Source organism: Telmatherina bonti (assembly GCF_933228915.1).
Source record: "Telmatherina bonti genome assembly, chromosome: 17".
Taxonomy (NCBI): Eukaryota; Metazoa; Chordata; class Actinopteri; order Atheriniformes; family Telmatherinidae; genus Telmatherina; species Telmatherina bonti.
In genome coordinates, this window is record NC_136615.1 from 14,422,061 (window position 1) to 14,432,447 (window position 10,387).

Sequence of the window (10,387 nt, forward strand, 5' to 3'; positions counted from 1 at the left end):
ATTTTCACCTCCCTTTCTTGATCTGCGTGACTTAAATCAGAGGTCTATCACTGATTCAGCCATGGTCGGAGAGCGTCTGACACGCTCAAAACGTGACTTGGTATGATTAAGCTCCAAATTTTTAATTCCATAAATGGATATGGATTACATGTGTAGGCAGTGAAGCTGGTTGCATTTCAGGCAGCTTCTGTAATTTACTGCTCCATGTTTCAACAACATTATGATCATATCTAGCCAAAGACACGTTTTCTACATCTGATTTTACACAAAGAAAAGTAACTTGACTCTGCATCAATAATCTGATAGAAATGTCAACCCTCAACATGATGAATGAGTGATATTGCATTTTGGAATTCAATTATGCCTACCTAAATAAGCGCATCAATAACAATAGAACAGCCTGTCCTGGCTAATAGACTGATACACATTACAGTACGCTGCACAGCAGCACGTTGTCACATTCATTTCCTGCAACAGTGTTTGTGATTTTAACATGCAGCGTTCAAAGTGGCAGTGTTAAATAGGATTTCGTTCAAATTTCATTGTAATTTAGTATTTTGTTTGTTTCAGTATTAATCAGTTCATATAGAAATCTGCTCTGTGAATCATTCAGAATGTGCCCACTACATGTGAGAAGTTGTACAAAGACATTGCAGAGCCAGATGATGAGACTATTTCCCTTTTTTGTTTCTTTTAACTTCCTCTAGTCTCCCTCTCTCTCACTCTCTCTCCATCTTTGTGTTTTGGCAGAGGAAGGGACTTTTGGAGTAGCCTAGCTGGCAGACCTTGATTTAAAAAAAAATATACCCTTCATCATGGCAGCCTGCAGAGTTTGGAAAAGGTTCAGGACAGGCCTCATCTCTCTCTCTCCCCTACTCTCTGTTTGCTGAAAGGATGACGCTAAAGTCAACTGGTGGGGGAGTCACGGTCTTGCATAAATCAGTTTGGAACTTTGGGAAGGCCCCAAACAAGTGGTGCATGCTCAGAAATAATTTATCTATGCAGTATATCCTTCCTGAAAAGCTCTGACCAGATGGCTATAGGCTGCATGTTTACACTCCTTTAGTTTGCAGGTGTATACTCACAAGTTTGATATATGATCATTTTGTCTGAGGCTATTTAAGCATTAGCACTATATAACCATTCATTCAGGCATGTTAAATTAAGGTTACCTCTAAAACATGCAGGGCAGTGGGTCCTGAAGGTCCTGAGGTCCAGGACTGAGAAATACTGGTTAAGATAGTTAGCTAATCATAGTTGTTTTTTTTCTTCCTCAGGTGATATTATGGAAGTGATTAAGGGTTATAATTAAAGAAAATAAATCCAGAATTAGGAGTAGTCAAAGTGTGAGGAGTTCAAAATTAGTAAACTTATGGAGGCATTCTTCTCTGGACGAGCCTATAGTAGTTGCTCTTGTCAAACAATGTTTTTTTTGGAAGTTTTGTTTGGAAATTTAGATAAAAATGTATAATTTACATTTTTGTTCGCTTTTCTTTAAAAAGTTTAGATTGACACACATAAAATGGTACTTTTTTTCAAAATGAGCCCCATATGTTCCTTTAAACTACAGAACACCTGTCACTGCGAACATGTGATGTTTTTTAAACAACCAGATGGAGAATGACAAGAAACATACACACAAAAGTGCACACGCGCTAATTATGGTCTCCTAGCAACTCCTAGTTAGTGCTCCTACCTTGGAAGTGATGCTCTTTTCACTTACATCAGGTGTTTGTCCACTTGGGAATCCAGTGACCCTGAATGGCACCACCTTCCCACAAACCACATCTAATCCTTTCACCTAGTCACCTACATAAAAGGTATTAGCAGCACAAGCAGTTTTTCTACCTCTATATACTGTACGTCAGTTGGACTTTTACACTCCGTCAAAAAACATTTAGGGCTTCTCTGGTGGGTTCTGCCCCAAGAAATCTAATGGGATGGATCAGTTCACAGAAACAACACTCAGGTTCATCCTACGTTACATATATTACTTTATTGTTGCACTTTATTGTTTATTTATCACTTTATTATGAAGGAGAACAAGTGACCAATTATGAGATAAATAGCATTCGTTGAGATCCCAGTAGTTGTCCTGCCCCACACTGGGCCAACAGAGGAAACAGTTAGTGGAGCAGGGCATGAAAAGAGGGATTATTTATATTCATTTGTGTGTATATGACACATAGCAGGGCTCTGAATGTGAATCCGTGTGTAAGATGTGCTACATCTGTGCAGATTTGTTCAGGTGATATACAGAAGTGGCCTCCTTTCTGCTCGTCAGCCACTGCATGACTGAACCTCCTCTGTCCCCATGTGATGTGATCGATGAGAACCTGAGGAGGTGCCTTTCACACACACACACTCACACACACGCACACAAACAAGTACTCACACACGCTCTAGAAAAGAGCCTTAATATGGGTCTTATTGATATTTGTAGCTGTTTTTTTATGTTTGCAAACTGTTATGATGTTTTCTTACAGTGATATCTCATATAGTATTTAATAGTGTCAAATAGTATTGAATAGTGTTTTGTGTTTTTTTTATGTTTGTTTCTGAATTACTTTGTCTGCCAGCTCCCTTGGGAAAATATGACTACTGTTAAATTGAGCAGAGCAGATAATTGTCCAAAGAATTGCCAGTGAGAGAGGATGTGTGCTGATAACTGTTGTGAAACACAAGTAACAAAAACATTCCACAATGAAGAGAAATTATATGCAAACATACCAATGAAAATCTCTAACAGGACAGCAAATGAAATTCATGAACTTCTGTGTGAATTGTCTGACAAGTTTGAAAGCCTAGAGAGAGTAAACTTCATGCAGACAAGAATTTAACCCAAGTGTATCTCCATCAGTGACAACAAATCTGGTAATCAGCTTTTTTTCAAATCAAATGAAAATTTTAGTTATAAAGCTTTTTTCACGCATAAACCAACAAAAAGTGTTTCACATAATAATAACAATATATGAAGATTAAAACATTTTAAAAAAAGCCTTCACAGCATATAAAGTATATAAAATAGCTAATTAAAACAACACAAACCTCAATAAGGTATCTTTCATACAAAATCAAACAAGTTTATACACACATATACACTCGCAATGTGCATGTGTGTGGCAATGTATAATAAGTGTCTCACAGCTATGCTTGTCCACAATGCAATGTGGTTTCACAGAACCTTACAATGCAACCTTACAATGGTATGTTTTGGCTTTAACTGGTTGTGTAATAAAATGAAATAATAATAAAATAAAATTTCTAATTTTGGTTTGGTAGAAGTGCATGAGTTAAAAAAAAAAAAAAAAGTGCATGAGTAGACTTGTGAGACAGAGAAAGAAAGACTGAGATATTCAGTCTTGTAATTCTTGCTATCGGTCATTCCCAAAAAGTACATGTGCATACATCTCCCATAAGGTGGCCTGGTAAAGTTTTCTTCTTTAATCTCTTGGTCAAGAAGCCATAACATTGATGACATAATGATTTTTCTCCTTTTGTTCTTATAAAGCTCTTCCCCAGCTATGACTAGTTTTATACTAATATTCTCACAGTACTTTTGGTTGACTTTAGTCCCCCCTTTAGTGCAGGGTTTCTCCTCCGAGAGGTTACAGCAGCAATTATCTCTTGATGCACTGACAAGGTCATGGGAATTATCACAGACTCGTATTTATGTTTATCTTGTATTTATATCAGACAACATAAGGTTGAGTGATCCTGATTTAACACTTTGAACTTTTATTGATTCATTCTTTTTAATGGTCTTGTTTATTGATCAGTGTTAAGTCACAACATTAAATGGTTCCACTTTTCAGCCCCAAAGTTTCCAGTAACAAAGAGATAAATATGGTATTTACTTTGTGCTAGCATCAGTTCTGGTTTATAAACAGGTTTTGTAGCATGTTATAGTGGGGTCTTGAGGAAGATGAATGATTTACCGTCTCTTCAGCAGAATGGTCTGCTAGCAGTCGTTCAGCCTACTCACGCCATTATATCCTTCACTAAATGAGCTGTAGAAGAGGGAATGAGATTTATCCTGCTGTTCTCAGGGCAAACAGGACACAATCTCTCGCTCAGACTGACGCTCCTTGTTGACATTGGGGGGATAAATTCAGCAAGATCGATATCAGCTTTTCGTCTCATTGATTTGCTCATACAACCTCGCCCTCGTCCCACCCGGAGGTTCTTCCACCATGAGGACCCCTCGTTTCACCTGTGGCCATGGTTCATTCATCTATCTACATAGTGGCTATCTGTTTCCCAGACAGGAAAAAGTGACATTGTAAAGTGACAGTAGGTCCTGGAGGTCTCTTGATGTCATGCTTCACTGTAAAATGGGAATGAAAGTGTGTTCAGTGTTGAATAGGTGTTATTGTGTTCTGTGGTTGAAAGATGCAGGAAATATAGAAAACATTTTGTGTTTTCATCTAACCCAAAAAGGTTATTTAAAAAAAAAAAACAGGAAAAAAAAGCTTTTCATTGATTTATTGGTAGGTCAAAACTCTGTTTCAAACGTCATTTATGATCTCACACTGCTAAAAGAGATGCTGAGTTTAATTTAAAGAGCCGTTAATTTAGGTTTGGGTTAAGGAGAGAAAACTATTGATTGGGGTAAAATCTTGTACTACATGATAAATGCAAAAATCTTCTGCCATTAATAACACATTAAGTGTATTCTCTTCAGGGTTTTTATTTTTTTAAAGTATTTTTTCAAGGTAAATATCTAAATGGGTCGCTGTATAATGAAATATAAGCTACCTTGCATGGATTTCCAGGACAAAAATCTCAGCATTACACAGGTGCTCTTCAGGGTTTGACATTACTGGTTCATGTTGATTGACATTTTCATGAAGGAAATAGTTTTTATCAAAACATATGAAGAGTAATTTGTCTTATATTCCTTGTGCTTATATCCCAACTTTTCTTTAGGATTTTTTTAAATAGCACTGGTAGTAACTTATTTTCTGGGCTTGATCATTAAAATGTTACATGTAAGGCTTGGAAAACATCAAAAACCTCAGAAAATCAAGGTAAATTAGGTGGAAAAAGTGTTGTTTTGGTGGTTTTGCTCACCAAGATCATTTTTAAACTTCTGAAATTTTCGCAATGATGCACCCCCTATCAGCAGCTAGTCCTGCATCCTGCATGGACATCCTACCTGTACCAGGAGCTCTTTCCAGCCATTAAAAGAGAGTGTTTTCTTGTTTCTTGTCCTATCTCTTTTTCTGTCTTTCTTGTCCTCTCTTCCTTTTATGATGTTTCCTTGTGTGTCTCTGCGTAATCACCCACAGTTCACCTTAAAAACTACCAGTGTTTTGTATGTGTTTGCCAACATGTGATGCAACGTGTAAAGCAAAACTAGCCTGCAATGTTGTGTTGTGTCTCAGATGAAAAAGTTGTAGGCTATAGTGCGGTTTCTCAGCTGTCAAACAAAGCCAATACTGTAGTTTTAAAGATTGGAGGGTTCTCCCCTTACAGATAGTTATTTGTCTATTCAGAGTCAACATAGTACAAATTGGCGCAAATATGGCAGCTGCGACAAGAGTATATAAATAATTCATTCTAAAAGCATGAAAACATAACCATTTTTATTTAAGTGATTAGATCACAACAGAAAGACAGTTTTTAATTATGAATACCCCTTTTTTTTTGTCATTTACATCTGATTATTTTAAATGCTGCACCTCTACATAATCTCAGATCATTAGTTTTTATTTCCTCCTGACCACACTTCTTTTTCAGAGAATGTTTCACCACTATTTGTTTAAGTTTTAATGATGGGTTGAGCCGTCTTTTACACTTTGTTTTGTTTTACTGATGTAGAACAGCAATACTTTACCCTGAAATAAAGAGGTTTTCTATGATCAGATGTGTTGCTCAAGAATGAGGAACTAATCACTGCATCAGATAGGACTGAATACTTCCTCCATTTTTTCAGTGACATGTTTTTGCCCATTGTTCAGTAATATCCTGCTGGTTTACTCTAAGTACTGAATTTATAAATGGTTATAAATAGTGACACTATTCCTGATAATGGCAGACTTTCTTAGTATGTAAGGTATTCATACTGAATATTCTAAAAAACATCGTTAACGTGCAAATTCTGCTCTTGGGCACATTTGCTGAATAATTTAGCCAACAGACGATTGCTTTTTTTTTTTTTTTTTTTAATTCTATTTTTGTTTTTATTGTGGCCAGTGAACAGGATAACAGCCGCTGTAACCTTTTACTGCTGCGGTGTTTTGTTTCCAGAACTCAATCAGCGGTGGTCTTTGTTTATTTCCGTCCTTCCTCGGGGGTAAATAAGACCCTGCTCTGCCAGGAGCCTGGGTAATGAGGCCCGTGTCTTTGGAAGTTCTACATCTAACAGGTCATGGGTCAGCCACAGAGATACAGGAGAAATGGATATGATGTTTCAGGAATCTATTTGTATTATATTTCTATGTCAAAGTGAATGTATCCTGTAATATAATCTATGCTTATCAGTATCATCAGGAATGCACAGCAGTTCATGAAACGATGACTAAATGCAACTACATGGGAAAAAATAAAGTAGAAAGAAATATGACTTGGTATGCAATAGAATCGCATATGTTCAATTATATTAGCAAAATAATGATGGATTACAACCAGTTTTAAGATGATAACTTTGTGAAATCTTAAAGGATTCTCTCTCTTTAAATACATTATATATAAAGTCCTCTCTCACCCACCTCTCCTTTCTCCCAGGGTAGGGCTGGTGGCTGTTCATCTCTCAAGCTCAGGTTCTCTACCAGAGTCCTGGGGGCTTGTGGGTCCTATGCAGTATCTTAGCTGTTCCTAGGACTGCACTCTTCTGGACGAAGATGTCTGATGTTTCACCAGGTATCTGTTGGAGCCACTTCTCCAGTGTGGGGAACACGTATCCCCAATGCTCCAATCACTATGGGTACTAATGTTGCTTTCACCCTCCAGGCTTTCTCCAGTTCTTCCTTGAGGCCTTGGTACTTCTCTGGTTTATCATGTTCCTTTTTCCTGATATTTCCATCATTGGGGATGGATATATCGATCACTACAGCTTTCCTCTGCTGCTTATCCATAATCACTACGTCCGGTTGGTTGGCCACCACAATTTTATCTGTCTGGATCTGAAAGTCCCAGAGGATCTTAGCTCTCTCCTTCCCCACCACCTTGGGGGGAATTTCCCACTGGGACTTAGGGATCTCCAGTCCATATTCTGCACAGATGTTCCTGTACTTCCTACTTGGTTATGGCGCTCCATGTATTCTTTGCCTGCCAGTATCTTGTACCTTGCTGGGAGGTACTGTATGTAGATATATATATATATATATATATATATATATATATATATATATATATATATATATATATATATATATATATATATATATATACATATATATATATATATATATATACATATATATATACATATATATATATACATATATATATATATATATATATATATATATATATATATATATATACATATATATATATATATATATATATATATATATATATATATATATACATATATATATATATATATATATATATATATATATATATATATATATATATATATATATATATATATATATATATATATATATATATATATACATATATATATATATATACATATACATATATATATATATATATATATATATATATATATATATATATATATATATATATATATATATATATATATATATATATATATATATATATATATATATACATATATATATATATACATATATATATATATATATATATATATAGCAAAGAGCCACCTCTTTAAAAAAGAAATGTGGTCAGAAAGATGGAATGGTAGATTGTGGCTATTGAATGGTGGGAAGCAATGATCACATCCACACATGCAATGCGATTGAGCTCAAGGACTGGAAGTGAACAGCTGTGTGGCTACCAGAAAACTACTAATCAGTGAGGCTAACTAGAGAAAATGTAATATGTTATTTAAAATGTAATAGGGAGCATAAAGATTGAATTCCAGAGCAATGGAAGAAGAATGTGGCTTGATAAGTCTAAATTAACCCTGTTCTGTGATTGGAGCATCAGAGAGGCAGAGAGCATAAGAGGAGAGGCAGATGATGTGGCCATCAGATGATAGAGTGATGCAGTCATTGTTCCTACTGTGCAAGCCTGTTGGAGCAGTGCTGATCTGGGGTTGCTGCAGTTGGTCAGGTCTACTTTCTGAAACATTACATGGCCAAAAAAGGACGTCAGCTGAGTACCTGAAATTACTGAATGCCAGGTTGTTCAGTCGATGGATTTTTTTTAAAATTCCATGATGGCGCAGGCATATCTCACAATTTCAATGTCAGGATTAGTTGGGCTCAAATTATGAAAGTGTGTTTCAGGGAGCATGAGACATCATTTTTACATGTATTGGCCACATCAGAGTCCAGACCCCAACCCCACTGAGAAGCTTTGAGATTTGCTGGAGAAGACGTTGAACTCTGCCATCATCATCTGAGAAATATTAGAAGAAAAATCCATTAATGTAACAATAAAAATAAAAAATAAACTTGAATTTTCTAACTGCTTGCATTTAGGCTACATTGAACTACTGAAATGTATTCATAAACTTGTTCATATCCATTTTCAGAAATGTGATATTATTTAATCATAACTTGCCACAAAAGTCTGTCTGATCATTTTGTGGGGTGTTGCTTTGCCCTGGCTTGGTGCCACACATCAAGCCCCTGATCATGTTGTGTCTATTTGGCCTTTTTGCCGTTTTGCCTGCCTTTCAGCATCAAAAGTCTTTAAACATCTATGTGAACATACATCAACTGTAGCTCATCAGGACCCAGTGTCACCAGTTGGTGTCTGTGATGGGAACTCTGCTAATTATCGGCAGATCCTGCATCCTACACTGACTGCACACTGCAGGGGGTTCAATGCATGACTACAATGCAAACCAAAGGTCTTCTGGACTTAAAAGCATTTCTTCTCCCACTCCCTGATATCTCCCTTATTAGACCTTGACAAAGAGCATTGATTTTCGTGCAATTATTTTTTCTGCTTCACCACAGCTGGATGATTTCCTTCAAACTTTTAAGTCTCTCTGCTGGGGTCACTGCTTGTCAGTTTGTCAGTTTTTCTGTGCATATGTGAGTGTGAGTGTGTGTGTGTGTGTGTGTGTGTGTGTGTGTGAGTGGGGTGGGGGGGTTGGGGGCATCTTTCAAGGGGTTGATTCCTTTTATGTAGCATAAACATTTTCTCATGTAAGTATATTTGTACTTTTCTGTATCCACAGAGTACATTAGGTTGGCCCCTCTGAGGCTTTTCTATAGTAGCATTTTCTCACACAATGCAGGTTTTGGGCGAAGAAATAGAGGTAGTAGGTGCATTTACAGGTGTAACTCTCCTGTCTTGTGCAAGGTGGGAACAGAGCAGCCAGTGGGTGGAGGTCTGGGCAGAGATTAGCACTCCTGTTTGAATGATTGCAGGACTGCAGTAAAGGCAGGGTTAGCTGGATCTCCTCTGCAGCCCCCAAAGTACCCATTAATGTAAACACAATCGATATGTTTGTTGTGAGACCTGCACAACCAAAAGGAGACTAAAATCACAAAACCAGGAAGTTGGAATCTTGCCTCCCTCTCACTGGCTTTCCATAACTCATCTCCTTGTCCTTTTCCTTCCTTTGTCTGTACTTATCCCTCTATGTTCTGCACTTTGAATGCCTTTAATGGTTTGCTTTTACATTTTAAGTCTTTGCTTGTGTCCCAAGCAACAGCTTCTTCAGCTGAATTTTAAATAATGTCTTAGTTTAAAATGAAATATGTGGAAAATAATAGTGATTTTCAAAATGGGGTCTCAGGTCTCCAAAGTTTCTGTCAACAAACACTGAAATATTTAAGAATTTAAATGAATCACTCTTACCTAAAATAATATTTACGCACATAAACATTACTTGTGATCTTTTCTAGGTTGCTACAGATGTCCACTCACACCATTGCACCTGGTACCAAGTTATCTTCCATGCAGCTCAGAGTGAAAAATGGAAAAGATTAGATTTGTGTAAAGTGATCAGAGGCACTATATTACACTTTGAAATGTAACTTTGGCATAAACATCACATACTTACATAAATCTAAAAATAATGAAAATAAGAGAAGTGCAATACAGTTTATGTATATTTCGTATCATTAGAAAGCCCAAATAGTCACTTCTACACCGAGGTAGGTATGGAACAGGGACACTTTGTTGCAATGAGCAACACAACTAAAGGTGCGGGCAGTGCTGGAAAATTGTGCTAAAATGCTAAATTCTCCTGTTAGTATGATCAATACAAACAGTACATGGTGGTTAGCATCGTGAAGGCTGCTGGTTCCAGGCTTGGTTG